We start from the raw sequence: 21,959 nt of genomic DNA on the forward strand, positions 1-21,959 counted from the left end.
TGTTGTGTCCATTCTTCAGTTTAGTTCATCCAATTAGCTCTTGTATTTTTCATTTATTGAATGCCCATTTCATGCTTTCATTTTTATTCCTACCTCTGTCATTTTCATTCCTCTTGTTCATCTTGTTCTCTAATTTCTTTAGAATATAACTCTGAGTTATTTCAAAATCCTTTTTAATATTTTTATCATCTGAAGTTTTGTTACTGTTTCTTGATGTTTTCTCTTATTTATTGGCCACATTTTCATGCCTCTCTTTATGTCCAGAAAATTTATTGTTTAAAAAGAAAATCAGAAACTCTAAATAATGTTATCTTCCACCAGAGAATACATCCCTTCCCTCTTTTGGGCAAACTGAGTGAGGAGGTGATCATGTGAATCCAATGAAGGAGTAAGCTGAGTGGTGGCCAGGTTGATGTTTTGGTAACATTCAATACACCTCCATTTCAGTCCTGTTTAGGAGCATGGCCTTCTTGGGTTTTTTACACAAACTTACTGGATCTTCCTTTCTTCATTTATGAAAGTCTGTGGAAGATTTGCTACTGCCTTTGGATTTTTTTTTTTTTTTTGAGCTTAGCACTTTAGCTGCCCATGCAGCTCACTCCCCAACTTTGAGTTCTGGAAAATGCCTTGATGGAAAGAATTACCATGCATTTAAATCTGGTGATCTCCTCCTAGCTAGGCTTTGTCTCCTAAGCACTACAAGAATATAGATAATTTCAGTATGCCTTTCAAAAAAAATTGGCCTCATTTACCTATAACTGTCAGGCAGTCCCAGAAGTCAGCAAAATCCCATGGTGAAGACTCACCATTATCAACGTCTCCTCAGGTTTCAAAAATGTTGCCCCATGCAGCTACCAAAAAAAAAATTGTTTCATCTTGGGGCACCTGGGTGACTCAGTATGTTAAGCATCTGCCTTCAGCTCAGGTCATGATCCCAGGGTCCTGGGATAGAGCCCCACGTCAGGCTCCCTGATCAGTGGGGAGTCTGTTTCTCCCTCTCCCTCTGCCACTACCCTGCTTGTGCTCTTTTGCTTTCTCTCTCTCTGTTAATAAATAAATAAAATCTTAAAAACAATTGTTTCATCTTTCTTCCTCATACTATGCCCATAGTCAGTAAATGACTTCAACAGAAAAAAAAATAGCTGGTGATCATCAGCTCCCTTAGAGAGGCTCCCCGCTCTGGAATTCCAACTTATATAGTATGAGTTGTTTCCACTCAATAACTCTCTGATATCTTTAAAATAAAATTCTTGTAATTCATCAAACTTTTATTAAATGATATAAATATTTGGGATTTAGGGGTTTTATTATCTTCTTCCAGAAAAAAAATTAATATGCTTCTGGGAAATGACTTGGGACTATCTTCATCCAGGATCACGGCTTGAGATTCCTCCGGACCACCCAGGTAAGTCAAGGATTCAAGCTGAAAATCCATGGGAGATCTGGCTTATGTCTGGTATATTTTTGGCTCACCCTTCATGTGAGGTTATAGCCCTTTGAGTTTCCTGTTTAAAGGGGGAGTTTTTTGTTCATCAGACTCCACCCATATTTTATTAAGCCTTGGACTTTGAATTCTGCTCACCTCACTGCCAACTAAGTCACATCTCAGTTTTGTAGCTCCTTTTTTCTAGATTAGAAAATGCCAAAAGCTATAGTAGTTCACCTCACTGGGTTGGCATCTTGTGTTTGCTTTCAGGCCATTAATTCTTTACTATATTGTTATTACTTGCATGCTCTTTAAAAAAACATTTTTAACTTATTATCCAGGTCTTTAGTTTTCATCAATGGGAGGGTTAATTACCTACCCTATAATTACTGAAATTAGAAGCATGCCTTGTATTTATTATTATGGGAAAATTGAGCTGAATCACAGTGTATAGAGCATGGTTCCAATTTTATTTTTTTAAAAAGTCTATTGAGAAAACTAAATTAGAATCCTGTATTAAATAGAATTTTTCTCCAGCATTTTAATGTTAGGAGAGAAAGGAACATCTGAAAAAAATTAACTCTGTGTTTTGAGCTTTTGTTTTTTGGAAATAAAACAGTTTAATAGAAAAAATATCTAACTCAGTGCCAGATGACCTGGATTTTAGTTCCAGGCCATTAATCTTAGCCATCATTTTTCTGAGTCTCAGTTTTCTCATTTGAAAGATAATTGAATTATCTTTAATGACTCTTTTAATTCTTAAGGTCTTTGAAGCTTATAGGAAGTATTTCCTAGAAGTGTTCATGGTTTGGTAATGTAGGTCACTGCTCCAGGAGAAGATACCTAGGTCTCTCCATTTACCAAATCATTCAGTAAAGTGGTATAAAACAACTTATTTTATTTCTAGATATTGCATAACTGTTGTGGCAAGTATAATTCTAATTTTTTGTGTTCTGATTATTTAATTTTATAAACTAATAGATTTATATATTTTAAATTTGTATCCAGATTATTTTACAATGTCTACTTAACTTTTCAGTTATTTTGCCTTGAGTTTTCCAAACATATCCCAATAATTAATACCTTTGTTTCCTTCATTCCAAAAACTATGATTTTGCTTCCTTATTTATGTTCTAATGTATTAATACTTGTGGAATGATGAAAAATAGTAAGATTTGCAGGAGGACTTGCCTTATTGCCTATTCCATGATTAGAATTTGAACAGTATATATAATGCAGCCTATAAGATGGAGACACATATTTATTAATATATTAAGGAATATTTGCATTTCTAGTTATCTCTGATTTTTTTTAAATCAGGAATAAATGGTGATTTATATCAGCTACCTTTTCTGCCCTATAGAGATGAGGGTATATCTGTCATTTGATCTATTTCTGTTATTTTTATTAATAGATTTTCTTACCTAGAATCATTGTTGAATTCCTGGAATAAACTGTATTGGTTATAGTGCATTAATCTTTTACCATATAATGCTAGACTCCATTATCTAATATTTTATTTAGGATTTTTCCATCTATATTTATAATTCATTTTGGCCAGTAGCATTCTGCACTATTGCTAAGAATTTTTGACATCAGTACAGATGTTGAATTTTATTACTCTTTTCAGCATCCATTGAGATGACCATACATATAGCTCTCAAACAATCACTTCGGTAAACTTTTTTTTTTTTTTTTTGGAATTTGGGTTACAGAGAACTATGAGGTTCTCTTGGATGCTTATATGTTATTTTATTTTTGTGATTAATTTCCAAGAATGTATATCGATGTGGCTTTCTTTTGATTTAATTTGCAAGGAAAACTGTGGGACCTTCAATCTGTAAACACAAATTTCTTTCATTTCATATTTTTAAAATTTATGCCATCAATTATTTCTAACTCTGCTCTTTCTATTTCTTCCTCAGGAATACTTATACATCTTTGATTACATTTCTAGTCCCCTGCCCTTTTCTCTGTACCTATCTTCTTATAGCTTGTTTGGTTTTGGTCCTTGTCATTTTCCTCTATTGTATGAGACAGTGTATTACTCTTGTCATTTACAGGACAGAAACGATTTTTGACAGTCTTAATTATTTTCTTTACTCAGTTCAATGTGGATGTTAATACTATTATAGTATAATTTCTTGGCACTCTTTCTTTATTTCAGCCATTTTCATTTACATCTGACCTTGTTTCTTATGATTATCTGCTCCTTTTTTGAAAAGACCATTCTTCTTTGCAGTCTCTTGAGGATGTCAAACATCTTCAAAAATGTCTTCATAATTATTCAGTAGGCCATTTGTTTCTCAAATATACGTGCTTCCTTTGAAATTGTGGGTTTGTGTTCCCATTTTCCTCTTCTGTATATTTCCCATAAACCTGAAGTGCTTCTGTGGGTGGTTGTGTTTATTTTTTCTTTCTCTATTTTTCCTTGAATGAAGTAAAGCTTTATCTGGACTCTGACAGTCCATAGGACTGCCTTTTACTCATTGATTTATAGATAAATTAATTTCTTAAGTCAATTCTGGGGGTATGTTGATGTGCATAGTTTCCATCCCAAACTCACACTAAGCAGCTATCACTTAGTACAGTTCTGATGTTTGGAAGTGGGACAATTTTCTACCACTTTGCCTGGTTTCCTGACACATAGACCAATTGGTTACATGGCTCCCAGGGCTCTTCCTCTCTCTGTGCTTCTCCTCCCTACCTGGCTCTCCCCACAACAAAACTTTATTTCTAGAAAATATATCTCTTTGTTCTTATGGTGGTATGTTTTTGTTGTTGATGTTTCTGGATGTTTTTAATGTATAAGAATAGCTGCCCCTGACTTCTTGGTTTCTTCCTGTCCTTCTAGAGAAAAATTATTTCATCAAGTGAAATCCAAGAGCTCATTAGACAAGACCTGAAGGCCTTTTCTTAATTCATATCCATATACTTTTAGGTAATGGAAATTCCTTCTAGAATCTAGCATTAAGTCAGTGTTAGTTTTCATTGGTGTTATGAGATTTGATAGTAATCCATGCCTACATTTGATATTTTAGCAGGAATATGGGAGAGTTTCAATCAAGGGCTACAAATCAGGCATTATTTTAAGCTAGAAATCATTTTTGGGCACTTCGATGAATGTCTCATTTTATTATACCTGGTTTAATCCACAGTTCCTAATAGATAGGAAGTAGGCGTGATCTATTTCTTTTCTTTCTTCCCCAACTTTATTGAGGAATTACTGAAAAATACAATTTTATATATATTCAAATGTGATGACTTGGTATACATGTACATTATGAAATGGTTACCAAGATCAATTAACCTATCCATCACTTTACATAGCTAACTTTAAAAAAAATACATAGATAACTCTTGTGTGTGTGCATGTGTATGTGTGTGTTGAGAATGCTTAAGACCTGATCAACAGGGAAATGCAAATCAAAACCATAATGAGATATTACCTTACATATGCTAGGATGTCTATTATCAAAAAGAGAAGAAATAACAAGTACTGGAAAGAATGTGAAGAAAAGAGACCCCTAGTCCACTGTTGGTGGGAATATAAATTGGTGCAGCCACTATGGAAGTCAGTATGGAGATTCCTCAAAAAAACAAAATTAGAACTATCATATGATCCAGAACTATCATATGATCCAGCAATCCAACTCCTTGGTATATAACTGAAGTAAACAAAATCAGTATCACTAGGAGATGTCTGCACTCGCATGTTCGTTGCAGCATTACTCTCAATAGCCAAGATATGGAAAAAACCTAAATGTCTTTTAATGGATGAATGGATAAACAAAATATGGAATATCTAAACAATGGCTTATTATTCAGCCACAAGAAGAAGGTAATCCTGCCATTTGTGATAATATGGATGAGACTGGAGGGCTTTATGCTAAGTGAAATAAGCCAGCAGGGAAAGACAAATACTGTCTGATTTCACTTATACATGGAAACTTTTTTAAAAAGTCAGTTTCATAGAAACAGAGAATATAACAGAGGTTGCCAGGGACTGAGGAGTGGGGGGGGGATGTGGAAATGTATTTCAAAGGCTATAAACTATCAGTCAGAAGATGGATAATTTCTAAGGATTTAATGTACAGCACGGTGACTATGGTTAGTAATATGGTATTGTATACTTGAAATTTGCTAAGGCTTATTCTATTAAGGCTCACATCTTCCTATGAAACTACTCCTGTATTTATCACTGTCCTCAGTGCCTCCGATTCCTTTTATCTCTAAGTTCTCCCAGTAGTTTTTTTTTTTTTACCAGATATTAGACTCCATAAAGTATAGTTTCAACAAGAGTCCATTAAAATTATTCAAAAAAGCAAAGTACTTTTTTCATTCATCTTATATAGAAACAAAGTATTGGTTCACAAACACTCCTGTCTAAAGGTAATTTCTCATCTCTTATCTCAGGTTTGTATTGGAAAGCCCATGACATATTATCTAAGGTTTACAGCCTGAAACAATCTAAACTATTCTTTAAGTGTCTCAGAGGGCCTAGGGACAGGCACCAGCAGCAACTTCAGGTTGTATTTTGTTTTAGAAAAATCGAATAATAATAATATTTGGTAACTTATTGAATAAAAAATTAAAGTTTATATTCTATGTAGTATTTATATTCAATAGAGCAACTAATTTTTGCAGTAATAGAGCATTTATCAATTCCAAACAATATCAAGCAAAACTTGAAGATCATGACTATCACATATGATGTGATAAATAATGACTTGCAAGTATTCTTCATTTTACTGCCAGAAATGAAATTGGAAAAACTTTGCATTTATGATTTTTTCAGATATGGGTAGCCACATTAAAGTATAAGAGGAATATTATTTTCTTTTAGAAAATATAGTTTGTACATAAAATTAAAATCAATTCCTTATTATTTAGTTATTTAATAAAAGCATTGAATTAAAAATGTCAATGCAAAACTAATGCATGGTATCATTTCCAAGTACTTTCTTTTTTTTTTTTTAAGATTTATTTATTTTTTTAAGATTTTATTTATTTATTCGACAGAGATAGAGACAGCCAGCGAGAGAGGGAACACAAGCAGGGGGAGTGGGAGAGGAAGAAGCAGGCTCATAGCAGAAGAGCCTGATGTGGGGCTCGATCCCATAACGCCGGGATCACGCCCTGAGCCGAAGGCAGACGCTTAACCGCTGTGCCACCCAGGCGCCCCTCCAAGTACTTTCAACAAGAAAGTATTTCCATTCCATATTCAAATTTTAATAACCCAAATATAAAAGAGAAAGTTAATACACAGAAGAAGAAGACATCATATACTTTATTTCTCTAAAACTCAGACTCATATGAATTAATTATAAAATAAAACTAATAAAGGTATCACAACTATCTCTTAATAGGCCTGAAAGAAATGAGTTCAGAACTAATGGGATAGATACCCAGTTGTGCAATCTTAGGTCCTTTAAATATTAAGTAACTACACAACTTTACTTCATAGATTCCATTAACGTAAATCTAGGTCTTTTACAAAAATACATAAGAAGGGCATGTCCTTTATATCAGACTCTCTTGTGTGCCAATTCGGTTTCTCTAATATTAGGTTTCACATATGTGACTTCTTAGTTGGAACAGATCCCAGTCAGTTTTACATCTTACCACCTCCTACTCTCCATTCCTAAAAACCTATCGAGAATCCTCTCAGATACAAGGGACCGTTTTTCTATCATTTAAGTTGTCTCAATCTAAGATTTTGCCAAATGGTAAAATCTTTAAGGAAGTCTCTCTTTCGGATCTGAGAATGTATGAATTGTACATGCAAAAAAGTTTTTAAGTCCTTGTTGGACTCCTAGACATATCTTCATCACCTTGGTTCTCTCTGAAATCCATTCATTCAGAAAATATACCTCTGGCTCAATGGCACCTGTAAACCAAAAGGAGGTCATCTTTAGCTAAGATAAACCAAATCATTTTCTTTTAAATTGTTTTACTGAAGCAGTAGTAATATAGAGGTGCTATAATTATGGTTCTAAAAACCAAGGAGAGAAAGCAGAGAACAGCTGAACAGTGTTGCCTTGGGAAACTGAGAAATGTGGACTCAGGTCCTTACTCCATTGCTTACTAATCATGGGACCTTGGGCAGTCTTTATTCCCTATCTTAGTCTTAATTTCCTCATCTGTAAAGTCAGGGCACTGGTACCTGCCTCATGGGACATGAGGTTTCAATGAGATGGCACACTTGAAATGGTATGGGTCATAGTTGGCATTTAATAAAGCTCCTTTCCTTAATAGCCACACAACACTGTGAGGAGTGGGAAACAATGTCCTGGTAGCAATAGGAAGACTAGAAACTGTACTAGGATGGGTCAGGGTTTATCTTTGGTACCTTGCCTCCTCCCGTGTTTCTTCTTTCAGACTTCTCTAAGATTATGGAAACAATGTATTGATCATCATTTCTCCTCCAGTGATTTCTATGCCAGCCATAAGAAACTCCTTTCAGCTTCTCAAATCTTTTATGCTCTAGAGGTTTCAACCCATGCTCTTTCCTCCACTTGGAATACACATCACCCAGCTCTTTACTTATCTTTTAGGTCTTTCTTTATTCTCTAAATTAGGGTTTGATGTCTTTTCTGATATTCCCATAGCACATATGTCCTCTATTGTAATATTAAAACTATTTTAATTGCTTGTTTACTTGTCTAGCTCTTCCCTTGTAATGTAAATGCCATGAGGGCCAAGATTATATCTACCTTATTCACTGTGCCTAGCACAGTGAATCAGTGAATAGTAAGTGGCAGTTTCTCACTTGGGCCATTTGTCAGAGGACTGTGAAAGGCACCCTGCTGTCTGTCCAAGTTTATCCAGCTGAACTTGTTAAACTGGCAGATGTTTCCTTCCTAATGCCTTCCCTATTTCATGAGTAATTCATATGATCCACTTGTTTCTGTTTTTCAGATTCATCACATACAAGTCAGTAGCATTATTAAAAAGCTACCCCCTCCCTTGAATTTTGGGGAAATACTCAGGTTGAACTAAAGTGGTCTGATTATGACAGTTTGAGAAGAGACCACACAAAATGGAAAGAACAATGGATTAGGAGCTACAGGTCAGAAGTGCTGGTCTTCCCTCTCTAACCTTTTAGCTCTGCAATCTTAGTTGTCTTGTTGGCTCTCTGAATCTGTTTCCTCATCTATAATCAACCATATCACTTCTAATTATTTCATAGGGTCATTGAAAGGGTCAAATGACAAGAGATGTGCAAGCAATTTGAAAATGCACAATTTTATAATTCAATGAATCTTGAGAAAATGACTGTCTCATCCAGAATTTAGAAACTTTGCAATATAAGAAAAAGTAAATGTTACTACCTTTTGTAGAATATCTCACTGCATAGAACTACCCCATATTTAAAAATACACTGAGAGGTACTGGTGATGTTTATTCAATTTTATAACTCATATTACAATTCATTTATAAAATGGAATAACAACTTTCCTCCAATAAAGTTTTGAATATATTGCATTAGTATTATTCATGTGAATAAAAATGTATATGGAAACCTCTTTAATGTATATTTAAAAATTGAACCTTTTAAAATTAAATAGTAAAATATATCTTGATTTGAAAACTTGAGCATTTAAACTCTAAGTTATTCACAAAATATACCATATGGTTTTCCACTCTTTTAAATTAAGACACCTAGTAAAATACTATTTTAAAAACATGTTTTATCATTCTGTTAAAAACATACTTTCTATGAGGATAACTTCTGCAGACATGCTTAAAAATCTGACTTTTGCCCCTTAGTCAGAAAGTAGCAAACTCCCATGAGATGCTTTTCTACCCCCACAGAACTTCTACTTTTCTTTTTATAAGACTCCTTGAATCTAACCTCAGCCCCTAAAATTATCAGTACATATTTGAATTGTGGAATTATGAAAAAGCTCACGAGTGTTATTAATTTCAAAATGACCAGTTTTAATTCCTACTCAGAATCTAACTACCCAATGCAGAAAGAAATTGGTATTTCTTAAAGTTGAGCTTTCTTAAATTTAATTTCATGCATCCTTGACACCAGCTCAAATAGCATCCAGATTCTAAATGAAGTTTTAAATGTGTACAAAAATTCTCACATTTGTTGTTTTCTACAAAAGTACACTAAATCTCTAGCACCCAGATATTTTCAAGGAAGTCAAGCTCAAAAACTTCCTCCAGGCTTTTTTGCCCTCAAAACATATAACAATACCCTCTATGGATGAAGAAGTTCATATGCCCTAAAGAAAGTGCTACTTAGTGAAAGGGTCTTCAAAAGTTCTTTGGGGGAATGAATGAAGTTTTGAATACAGCTGCCTAATTTTCATAGGCCCAGTAGAAAATTGCTCCAAGGTATGATAAGAAAAACCATGAACAAAAGACACAATAATTTTCCAAATTAGACATAAAATTTCTTGAAATGTCCATATTATTCACTGCTTTGAGTTAAAATTACATACTCTTCTCATGACACTTGTCACCTTATGCTCCTGGGATGTCACCTATGCTCCTGGGATGGCAGCCTTCTTGTTCTTTCTACAGTCTTTATGTGTGTCAGTTTCATTGGTTAGAATTCTCTCTGCTACCTGGTCAGAGCAAAGCCTATAAATCATTCAAGCCTCCTCTTCCTCTGTGATGACCACAAACAAGGTATAGAAAACCACCAGAAAAGTAACTCAAAAGAGTTTAGCATAGTTTAGAAGATAGGACCTTCTGTAATACATAGACTGGACAAGTCTGTGCCTAAGGAAAATGGAGAATATAGCATGGCACTGATAGGGGCACTTTGGGATTAGAGACTATTCAGGTATGATGGGGCTATATGTGAGTATAATGGATGGCAGATAAAGATACCATGGGAGGGGCAGCAGAGCACTGGAAAAAGAGGCATTTGACAAAGAAAAAAACTTCATCAAATCTAGAAATCTTCCCCATGGAGAAACAGATAAGGAAAAGGTAATGAATGTGTAATTGGGGAGACCTAAAAGAAAAAGGGTTTTCAAGACAATATTTTTTCTTCTTTCTAATTTCTACTTGCCCTCCAGATCAAAGTCCTCCCCAAAATACCGATAATATTGTGTGATGATAGCCAGAGCTTTAAGGTTGTGATAGGGAAATTGCATCATAGAATAGTAGCTTTAGTAAAAAGTGGTTTTTTTTTCTTTGTTTATTTGCACAGATTAAGTGGAGAGAAAATGTTCAAACGCAGCAAATTAATTCTTTGGTATTTTGCCCAATTTACCAATTTATTTACTAAATCTTCCAGTTTTCAAGTAGCTATTCTGGTGTTATATCAATGCAAGTAGGCTGATTGCTCTACTGGGGTAAAGCACTTCATGACTATGGACTGTCCAAAAGTTACTTTGTTTTTAAGGAACTCATTCCCTGGAAATAGTAACTATAGCCAAATAAGTCTAGATGTTGTGTGATTGTGAAATTAAACTGAGTTTTTAAAAAAATTGTAGAAACGTCAAGTTTCAAAAGTCATCTGACCTTACGTTTTTAAAAAGGATTTGCAAAATCTACATTTTATGGAAAAATTATGTAGGTGATTACATATTTAATTAGACAGGTTGATTTTCCTTGTCAGTAGGTTAATAATAGTACAAATGTTTAATTCTACAAACTTGAAATACAGCCCAGTAAAAAACCAAAAACTACATACAACATCAAAATATTAATAAGTATTAATAAGCCAATATTAAGGAAATGAACAGAATAATTTATCTGTATAAAGTTTTGTCCTAAATTACATGCATAACTGGTTCATTTATTGCAAAGTAAACCTCTTCTCTATTGACTTCTCTACTTTCTACAGGGCTAGTTTAATTAACCTAAGGTAACTGACTGCTGGTTTGCTAAGGATGGATGGCTGTCAGACTGTGTGTGCTAAAACTAGTAAACCTACCCAATTCCTGTGGTTAGGCATCCGTTCATGATTTTGACACAAAATATATATGTAACCACTTAATCACCCTCTCAAGATGAAATTCTCATGACATATGGACCAAACTTTGATTATAGATATAAGTCACCACCATTATATTCCAAGACATCTGTATAAGGAACAAGAGACTTAATCATTGTTATAACGGACAGAGTTCTGTGAGTGCATCAAGTTGAAACATTAATTTGATGCCAAACAGAGTTTGAAATCTAACTCTAGTGCTCATTAGCTGGGTGACTTGAGCAAAATAATTTAACTCTATAAGCTTCAGTTTCTAAATCTATAAAGTAGAATGGTACTACCTTACCTCATAAGGTTGGCGCTTATAAAAGCAAGGTGACACATAGTAAAGTTTTAAAAATCATTTCACTTTCATCCACTTTATTAGAGATACCAGAATGGAAAAGAAGTAAATGGGTTTTTTATAATATTTTTTTATTATATTATGTTAGTCACCATACAGTACATCCCTAGTTTTTGATGTAAAGTTCCATGATTCATTACTTGCATATAACACCCAGTGCACCACGCAATACGTGCCATTCTTCATACCCATCACCAGCCTATCCCATTCCCCCACTCCCCTCCCCTCTGAAGCCCTCGGTTTGTTTTCCAGAGTCCATAGTCTCTCATGGTTCATTCCCCCATCTGTTTACCCCCCTTTCTTCTTCCCTTTCTTCTCCTACCAATCTTCTTTCTTCTTATGTTCCATAAATGAGTGAAACCATATGATAATTGTCTTTCTTTGCTTGACTTATTTCACTTAGCATTTTCTCCTCCAGTCCCATCATGTTGCAGCAAATGTTGAGAAATCGTTCTTTTTTATGGCTGAGTAATATTCCATTGTATATATGGACCACATCTTCTTAATCCAGTCATCTGTTGAAGGGCATCTAGGCTCCTTCCACGATTTAGCTATTGTGGACAGAGCTGCTATGAACATTGGGGTGCATATGGCCCTTCTCTTCACTACATCTGTATCTTTGGGGTAAATACCCAGTAGTGCAATGGCTGGGTCATAGCGTAGCTCAGTTTTGAACTTTTGAAGGGACCTCCACACTGTTTTCCAGAGTGGCTGTACCAACTTGCATTCCCACCAACAGTGTAAGAAGGATCCCCTTTCTCCACATCCTCTCCAACATTTGTTGTTTCCTGCCTTGTCCATTTTTGCCATTCTAACTGGCATAAGTGGTATTTCAATGTGGTTTTGATTTGAATTTCCCTGATGGCTAATGATTTTGAACCTTTTTTTTATGTGTCTGTTAGCCATTTGTATGTCTTCATTGGAAAAGTGTCTGTTCATATCTTCTGCCCCTTTTTTTTTGTTTATTTGTTTCTTGTGTATTGAGTTTGAGAAGTTCTTTGTAGATCTTGGATACCAGTCTTTTATCTGTAGTGTCATTTGCAAATATATTCTCCCATTCCATGGGCTGCCTCTTAGTTTTTTTGACTGTTTTCTTGGCTGTGCAGAAGCTTTTTATCTTGATTAAGTCCCACAAGTTCATTTTTTCTTTTGTTTCTCTTGCCTTTGGAGATGTGTCATTAAAAAAGTTGCTGTGGGCGATGTCAAAGAGGTTGTAGCCTATGTTCTCCTCTAGGATTTTGATGGATTCCTGTTTCACATCGAGGTCTTTCATCCATTTGGAGTTTATTTTTGTGTATGGTGTGAGAGAGTGGTCAAGTTTTATTCTTTTGCACGTAGCTTCAGAGTGTAGGAATAGAGGGTACATTCCTCAATCTCATAAAAACCATCTATGAAAAGCCTACAGCAAATATCATTCTCAATGGGGAAAAGCTGGAAGCCTTTCCCTTAAGATCAGGAACACAACAAGGATGTCCACTCTCACCATTATTATTCAACATAGTACTAGAAGTCCTTGCAACAGCAATCAGAGAACAAAAAGGGATAAAAGGTATCCAAATTGGCAAAGAAGTCAAACTGTCTCTCTTTGCAGATGACATGATACTCTATGGAAAACCCAAAAGAATCCACCCCCAAACTACTAGAAGTTATAGAGCAATTCAGTAATGTGGCGGGATACAAAATCAATGCTCAGAAATCAGTTGCATTTCTATACATGAACAATGAGACTGAAGAAAGGGAAATTAGGGAATCCATTCCATTTACTATAGCAACAAAAATCATAGGTTATCTCGGAATTAACTTAATCAGAGATGTAAAGGATCTGTATTCTAGAAACTATGAATCACTCTTGAAAGACATTGAAGAAGACACAAAAAGATGGAAAAATATTCCATGCTCATGGATTGGAAGAATTAATATAGTTAAAATGCCTATGCTACCCAGAGCAATCTACACTTTCAATGTAGGTGGTTTCCTCATTCTCAAAATTTCAGTGATTATTTCAGGTTTAATCCTTACTAGTGACTCCAGAAGATATTAGTCAGGGTACTCTAGAGAAGAGAATAGAAGAGAATAGAATACACACACACACACATACACACACACATTTTTTTTAAGGAACTGGCTCACATGGTGGAGGTTGGCAAGTTCAAGTTCAAAATCTGCAGGGTAGGTCAGAAGGCTGGACACCCAGAGAAGAGTTGCAGTTTGAGTCTAAAGTCAATCTGCTGGCAGAATTCCTTTTTCTTTCCAGGAGGCCAGTCCTTAGCTATTAAAGCCTTCAACTGATTGGATGAGGCCCACCCCCATTATGGAGGTTAATTTGCTTTAATCAAAGTCTAATGATTTAAAGGTTAATCTCATTTAAAAAATACCTTCACAGAAACATCTATGACAATGTTTGGCTAAATATTTAGGTTTTGTGGCCTAGCCAAGTTGACGCATAAAATTAACCATCACATGGAGAGAATGTAATCCATATTTCCTAGGCTAACTCTATGGTGTTAATAGAGATTTTTCATTTTCTTGCATTAGGTTTTGGGGTATTAGCATTCTTTGGATGTATACAAAAGATCTGAAGTTAAAAAAGAACTGAGTTAATCAACTATTGAAAATACTGGGGAAGCTCAGAGCCTAAAGTGGAGTGTCAGGCAGTTAAGAAACTGGAGCTAGCCCCTCTGGTGGAAGCATGTATCCTTCAAGCAAATTTTGAAGAAATAATGGCTGTAAATTTTTAGTATATTGGCACAACCAGAGACCATTCAAGACATCTGGTGGTTAACCAACTAGAGTCAGGAATGCAGAGAATTGAGTATTAATTCAAACATAGTATTATAACAAGTAGTCAAATATGTGGTTATTAAAACTATAGTATAGCATCCAGAGTATAGTACAATGGAACAGGTGTGACAAGAGCCAATACCAAAGATAATGATAAGGACTAGAAATATTTTACAGTAGACCTCAAGTTTGATGCTTCTTTTATAGCCAACCTTGGACCTCATCAACTCAGCTAGCAGACAGAAAACAGCATCAAACCAGGGAAGTTAATATGGCCACAAAAAGGGATAATAAGAAAGTCAAGATACTCATTATGTGGAAAAACAGGCACACAATTTTTGGAGGTAACAGGCTGAAAAGAGCTAGTAGAAAATAATGTAATAGTTCAAAATGGATTAAAAAACTATCTTTAAATTATGATTTGCAACATTTTTGGCAATACTATATGAATTTGACAAAATGCTCTTGTTATAACTGAGCTTTCATCTTTCACTAGAACCATCATCGTTCATAAGAAAGATGATGTGCATTAGATCAAATTATTCCAACTGAGAAAGATGTTAAATGTCACTTCAGGTAATGAGATAAATGAAGGAAATTTGTAATAAGTGGAACAGTCTCCCAGGGACTTATTACACTCTGGAGAATTTTAATCTGCTTTCATGGTAAAGGTTAACAAATACTCAGATAGCTCCTACTTGTACTTGTCATTTAAAAAGTATTCTTCCTGCAAAGAGTTCAAGGCGGTGGTATATCTGCTCCATTTCAGAGTGTACAGAGTACAGTCCTTTGTGGGACTGATAATTTTATCAATATCATCAAGAACATACATTTATTGAGCACTTTGTGGTTGTACAGCAGTGGGCTAAATGCTTGGAACACAGAAAGGCATAAGACATAATCCTTCTCCTACAAGATAAAGTTTCATTATAGTACACACACACACACACACACACACACACACACATATTAGAATATAGGTTTCTTCTTTTATGCAATGGGTTTGCCACCAGAACACAGGTGTCATGAAAACCACTGCTCAACCTAAACCAAAATGGGAAAGGAAAAGACTCACATCAACATCGTCATCATTGGACACATAGATTTGGGCAAGTCTACAACTACTGGTCATCTGATCTACAAATGTGGTGGGATCGACAAAAGAACTATTGAGAAATTTGAGAAGGAGGCTACTGAGATGGGAAAGGGCTCCTTCAAGTGTGCCTGGGTCTTGGATAAACTAAAAGCTGAACGTAAATATGGTATCACCATTGATATCTCCCTGTGGAAATTCGAGACCAGCAAGTAATATGTGACCATCATTGATGGCCCAGGACACAGAGACTTTATCAAAAACGTGATTACAGGCACATCTCAGGCTGACTGTGCTGTCCTGATTGTTGCTGCTGGTGTTGGTGAATTTGAAGCAGGTATCTCCAAGAATGGGCAGACCCGTGAGCATGCCCTTCTGGCTTACACACTGGGTGTAAAACAACTAATTGTTGAGTCAGCACCTACATTAAGAAAGTTGGCTACAACCCCCACACAGTAGCATTTGTGCCAATTTCTGGTTGAAACAGTGACAACATGCTGGAGCCAGTGCTAACATGCCTTGGTTCAAGGGATGGAAAGTCACCTGTAAGGATGGGAACGCCAGTGGAACCACACTGCTTGAAGCTCTGGATTGCATTCTGCCACCAACTCGTCCTACTGACAAGCCCTTGCATCTGCCTCTGCAGGATGTCTACAAAATTGGTGGTATTGGTACTGTCCCTGTGGGCTGAGTGGAGACTGGTGTTCTTAAACCTGGCATGTTGTCACCTTTGCTCCAGTCAATGTTACAACTGAAGTAAAGTCTGTTGAAATGCACCATGAAGCTTTGAGTGAGGCTCTTCCTGGGGACAATGTGAGCTTCAATGTCAAGAATGTATCTGTCAAAGATGTCCATTATGGCAATGTGGCTGGTGACAGCAAAAATGACCCACCAATGGAAGCAGCTGGCTTCACGGCTCAGGTGATTATCCTGAACCATCCAGGCCAGATCAGTGCTGGATATGCACCTGTGCTGGATTGTCACACAGCTCACATTGCTTGCAAGTTTGCTGAGCTGAAGGAGAAGATAGATTGTCATTCTGGAAAAAAGCTGGAAGATGGTCCCAAGTTCTTGAAATCTGGTGATGCTGCCATTGTTGATATGGTTCCTGGCAAGCCTATGTGTGTTGAGAGCTTCTCTGACTATCCTTCTCTGGGCCGTTTTGCTGTTCATGACATGAGACAGACGGTTGCTCTGGGTGTCATCAAAGCAGTGGACAAGAATGCACCTGGAGCTGGCAAGGTCACCAAGTCTGCCCAGAAAGCTCAGAAGGCTAAATGAATATTATCCCCAATACTTGCCACCCCAGTCTTAATCAGTGGTGGAAGAACGGTCTCAGAACTGTTTGTGTCAATTGGCCATTTAAGTTTAATAGTAAAAGACTGGTTAATGATAACAATGCATCGTAAAACCTTCAGAAAGAAAGGAGAATGTTTTGTGGACCATTTGGTTTTTTTTTGTGTGTGGCAGTTTCAAGTTATTAGTTTTTAAAATCAGTACTTTCTAATGGAAACAACTTGACCAAAAATCTGTCACAGAATTTTGAGACCCATTAAAAAACAAAAGTTTAATGAGAAAAAAAAATAGAATATAGCTTTCTAATAAAATGTGGACTCTTTACATTTGAATAAGAAGTATTTAAGCTAGTTAAGATTACATACAATTCAAGACAGCACAGATAATTTAAGAGCTACTTACTCAATACTTTTTACTATTCCACTGTTTTTCAGCAGCTACAATCCTAGATCTATATGTACTTGAGGGAAACAATGGGGGTTGTGGTCTGTAGTGTTCTCCAACATCACTTCTGACACCAAACATGTGGGGGTTTTCCCCCCATGCTAACCAGTTCTCCATGCTCCACCAACTGGATGTCCTACAATTCAATTCAATTCTGACACTAATTACCCAGAGTTAGCATAGACCCTATAGGTTATGGGCTCAGTCTCATAAGACTCCCTGAAATTCAGGTGCCAGTTGTAAGTTCCAGGTTGCCACTTGTACTTCTGACCTACCAGCAATAAATTCAGGGGTTCCCACAACGCCCTCCCCGGGTTCAATAATTTGGTAGAATAGCTCACAAAACTCAGGAAAGTACTTTACTTACTATTACCAGTTTATAATAAAGGATACAAATGAAAGGCCAGATGAAGATGTACATAAGGTGAGGTCCAGGAGAGTCCTGAGTGCAAGAGCTTCTGTCACCATGGAGTTGGGGTGTGCCATTCTCCAAGTACATCAATGTGTTTACTAATTTGGAACCTCTTTGAGTCCTATCATTGAGGGGTTTTTATGGAGGTCTCATTTCATAGACATGATTGATTAAATCATTGATCACTGGTGATTGAACTTAATCTCTAGCCCCTCTCCCCTCCCTGGAAGTCCAGGGGTGTGGAATGGGGTGGAAACTCCCAAAGCTCTAATCACATGTTGGCTTCTCCGACAAACATTCCCATCCAAAAGTTGTCTAGAAGTTCACCAAGAGTCTCTTTATTAGCATAAATTTAGGTATGGTTGAAAGGGGCTTGTTATAAATAACAAAAGACATTCCTATCACCTTCATTACTCGGGCAATCCAAGTGTTTTAGAAACTCTGTGTCAGGAACTGGGGACAAACACCAAATATCAACTTCTTATTGAATCACAAATGGTAAAGAAGGCTGGGGCTAAGATGAAAGCTTACTGAAACAATGACCTTTCAAAAATGTTATGCTTAATTAAATACTCTATCTTTCATGTTAGTCAAAATGGTAGGTAAAATTTCTTAGAAACTCCGTGCATCAAAAACCTCATTAGTCACTGATATTATTGTTCATTCTACATTAAGTAAAATATTTTTTTCTAGAATTTCCAAATTATCATCTGTTATCCTTCTGCAAAATTTAATATTAAAATCTAGAATGAAAACATCATTAAGTTCACCACAAAAAATGAGAAAAATCCCAGAAAATTAAAAGAAATGCCCCATTTTGTTACACTATTTGCAACTGAAAGGGAGCTAATATCCCAGTATGATTCTTCATTGTCATAATTGATACCTCATAGTAAGAAATAAAAGTCAGACAAATCTGTAATCTTCTTCACAATTACACTATTAAATATGAAGGGAGAAAGGAGTGCAGATATTTACTTTTAATATCTTTCTCCAACATGGATCCCAGTAGGTTAGTTTCATATACCCTCCAAAATACTTAAGCCCTCATCCCCCTGTTACTAAACATCATAAAAAGGCATAGATTTTCCAGTTCCAGGAAAAGATGGCACTCACTTTTCCCTGTTCTTCCCCTCTAAATACAACTACATGCTCTGGAAATAATTCAATAGATCATCATAAAAGGATCTTGAAAGATGAAAAGAAAAAGGCAGACTGGCTAGAAAACTCAGTACTTAAAGAATTTGGCTTTTCCTTTTTATCCCCCATATATTTCAGATGGGGCTCTAGAGAGGGCTGTAGTCCAGAACATCCAATGAGCACAGAAGAAAAACAAAAGAAAACAAGAAAATCCTGATTTCTCTGGCCTAAAGACTACAAACAGCAGCCCAGCAGAGACCTAGCAGAGAGATCCATCCATACCCTATATTCAAGGCAGTGTACAGCCTAATCTATCACAGCAGCAGCAATAGCATTATTCCTACCCAACAACCAGGACAGCATCAGCCGGATCTACAGAACAGCAGCAGCAGGAGATGTGGGGTCCAACATGGACATACTGACAACTTCACACCTGGAGCAGCCTCAACCAACCATAGGAGTAGCAACAGTGTCAGTGTCTATGGTACACTGAGGCAGGTGGCTTTTTCTGGCATAGTGGGAGTGCCAAGAGTTCCCTGTCCAACACCCAGGGCAGCAACAGCCAGATCTTCTGTAGCAGCAGCATTAACAAAGTCCAGTAAAAAACCCATTTCACACAGCATATCCAGAGTAGGAGCCCAACCCACCACGGAAGAGCAACAGCTCTAGGTTTGGGTTGCTTCCACTCTGAAAGATCAGTGTCACTGCTCTCCCAGGGATGTGACAGGGACTCATTCACCACTCCCCACCCAAATCAGTGATAGCCCAATCTGCCACAGCAGCAAGCACATGAAGGTCCCTCATGTAGCCTAGGTAGCACATGCAGGAATTGAGCAGGAGCTCCAGTGGAACCAGAAGTAGAAAGCCAATCAGAATAGAATTCCAAGGCTCTGAAAATTACCATTTGAACTACAGCTCACAAAAGTAAGCAACAACCTACATGTAAAACCTAAATAGGTTGACTGCCTGCTGAAATAGAAGATTTAAATGGGATCAAGAGTCTCCTGACATACTACACAAAATGTCCAGGATACAACTGTAAATTGCTAGGCATACAAAACAATAAAAAACACTACTTGAATTAGAAGAGACAATCAATTGACACCAAAACTCCAATGAAACAGATGTTGAGATTGTCTGACAAGGATTTTAAAGCAGGCATTATAAATATGTTTTTAGAAATAACTACAAATTCTCTTGAAACAAATGGAAAAAATTGAAAGTTCAAAGAAATAGAGGTTATAAGAAAGAGCCAATTGGAAACTACAGAACCTGAAAAATAGCTGAAATTACAAAAAAAGAGAAAAAACCTCCCTGGATAAGCCCAATAGTAAAATGGGTATGACAGAAAATAGAATTAGTGAACTGGAGGACTGATAAATAGTATTTACACATTCTGAGCAACAGAAAGTCAAGGCATTTTAAAGAGAAGCTAGGACTTGAATAAGCCCTTGGTTCATGGGCAGAGCTCAGCTAATCAGGAGGGATAGGCATAAGGCATTCTGGGCAATAGGAATATTGGGTGCAAAGGTGTAAAGATTAAGACTGAAGAGAAGTATCAGCTGGTGGAAGCTATGAAGAGATAAATGTAAGCTCAGTTATAAGAAATACTTTTCTTAAACAGGGGTTTCCAAACATAAAATAGAGTACCCTGAGATGAAAATTACTATCTCAAAAAGATATCTGCACTCTTATGTTCACTGCAGCATTATTCACAATAGCCAAGAAATGGAAACAACCTAAGTGTCCCTCGATGGATGAATGGGCACAGAAAATGTGACATCCATACATATACCTATATAAACACATACATACATGTATACATATATATGTGCATATATATGATGGAATATTATTCTGCCATAAAAAGAAGGAAGTCCTGCCATTTGCAACAACATGGATGGAACTTGAGGACACTATGCTAAGTAAAATAAGTCAGACAGAGAAAGAAATACTATATGTTCTCACTTAAATGCAGAATCTAAGAAATCCAAATTCATAGAAATAGAGGGTAGAATGGTGGCTTCCAGGGTCTGGGGGGCAGTGGGGGAAATGGAGAGATGTTAGTCAAAGGGTGCAAACTTCTAGCTATAAAATGAATAAGTTCTAGAGATCTAATATACAGCATGATAACTATAATTAACAATACTTTATTGTATACTTTATTGTTAACAGAGTGGATCTTAAATGCTGTCACCACACAAAAAAATGGTACTTATGTGAGTGGATGGAAGTGATAAATAACCTTATTGTGGTAATCATTTTGCAATACGTACATGTACCAAATCACATTGTATACCTTAAACTTACATATGCTATATATCTCAACAAAGCTGGAAAAAGAGTAGACATGATGAATTGAAGAGCCTAGTTAAACACATCTGTTTGATGGGGTATTATATAGTCATCAGTAGGAATGAAATATATCCATCTGAGCTATATGGACAAGTATACAAGCTGTATTAAGTGAAAATAAAAGGTGCAGAACTTAGTATAATTATATTTGTAGAAGTTAGAAAACAGATTGATAGATACATATATATGCTGGAATATACTTTTTCTTAAAGAAATGATAATAAATGCTTAATAAGAGTTAACTCTCAGGCGAAGAATTAGTGGTTAGGAGTTACTGTATTTTTCCTTGTGTAATTTTTTGCATTTTAGAAATTTAAACATGTCTTTTTGTCAAAAGGGGGTAGAATTTCTGTCTTAATTATACTTCCTTTAAAAAAAAATAACAACCCTCAACAGAGTTTTATCAACCATGTCACATAGTTGAACCAGAGTGGGTCAGAATATTCAGGTTTTTTCTGTCCAGTGTTCCATAAGTATTTTGTGGCTGACTGTTAGTTACCTGAGCAAAAACAATGAGAGAGGCAATATGCAAAGGCAACCTCTGTAAAGATTTTCAGATACAGTTTTCTTCCTTTCAGAACCCTATGTATTTATGTCTCTCTATAAAAATTTCCAATAGAGTGTAGGAGATGTGTTTCTAGTGAGGAGGACCCGAAGAACCAGCACAAGTCAGTATAGGGTAGGAAGCTACTGTAGTAGTAC

General features: G+C 36.2%; 1 pseudogene; it reads left to right on the forward strand.

Moving 5' to 3' along the window:
- Positions 1-15,523: 15,523 nt before the first annotated feature.
- LOC123787786 (elongation factor 1-alpha 1 pseudogene) lies at positions 15,524-17,181 on the forward strand (annotated as a pseudogene).
- Positions 17,182-21,959: the final 4,778 nt, after the last annotated feature.

This window comes from Ursus americanus, chromosome X (assembly GCF_024610735.1).
Source record: "Ursus americanus isolate L20-20 chromosome X, mUrsAme1.1.p, whole genome shotgun sequence".
NCBI classification, from domain to species: domain Eukaryota; kingdom Metazoa; phylum Chordata; class Mammalia; order Carnivora; family Ursidae; genus Ursus; species Ursus americanus.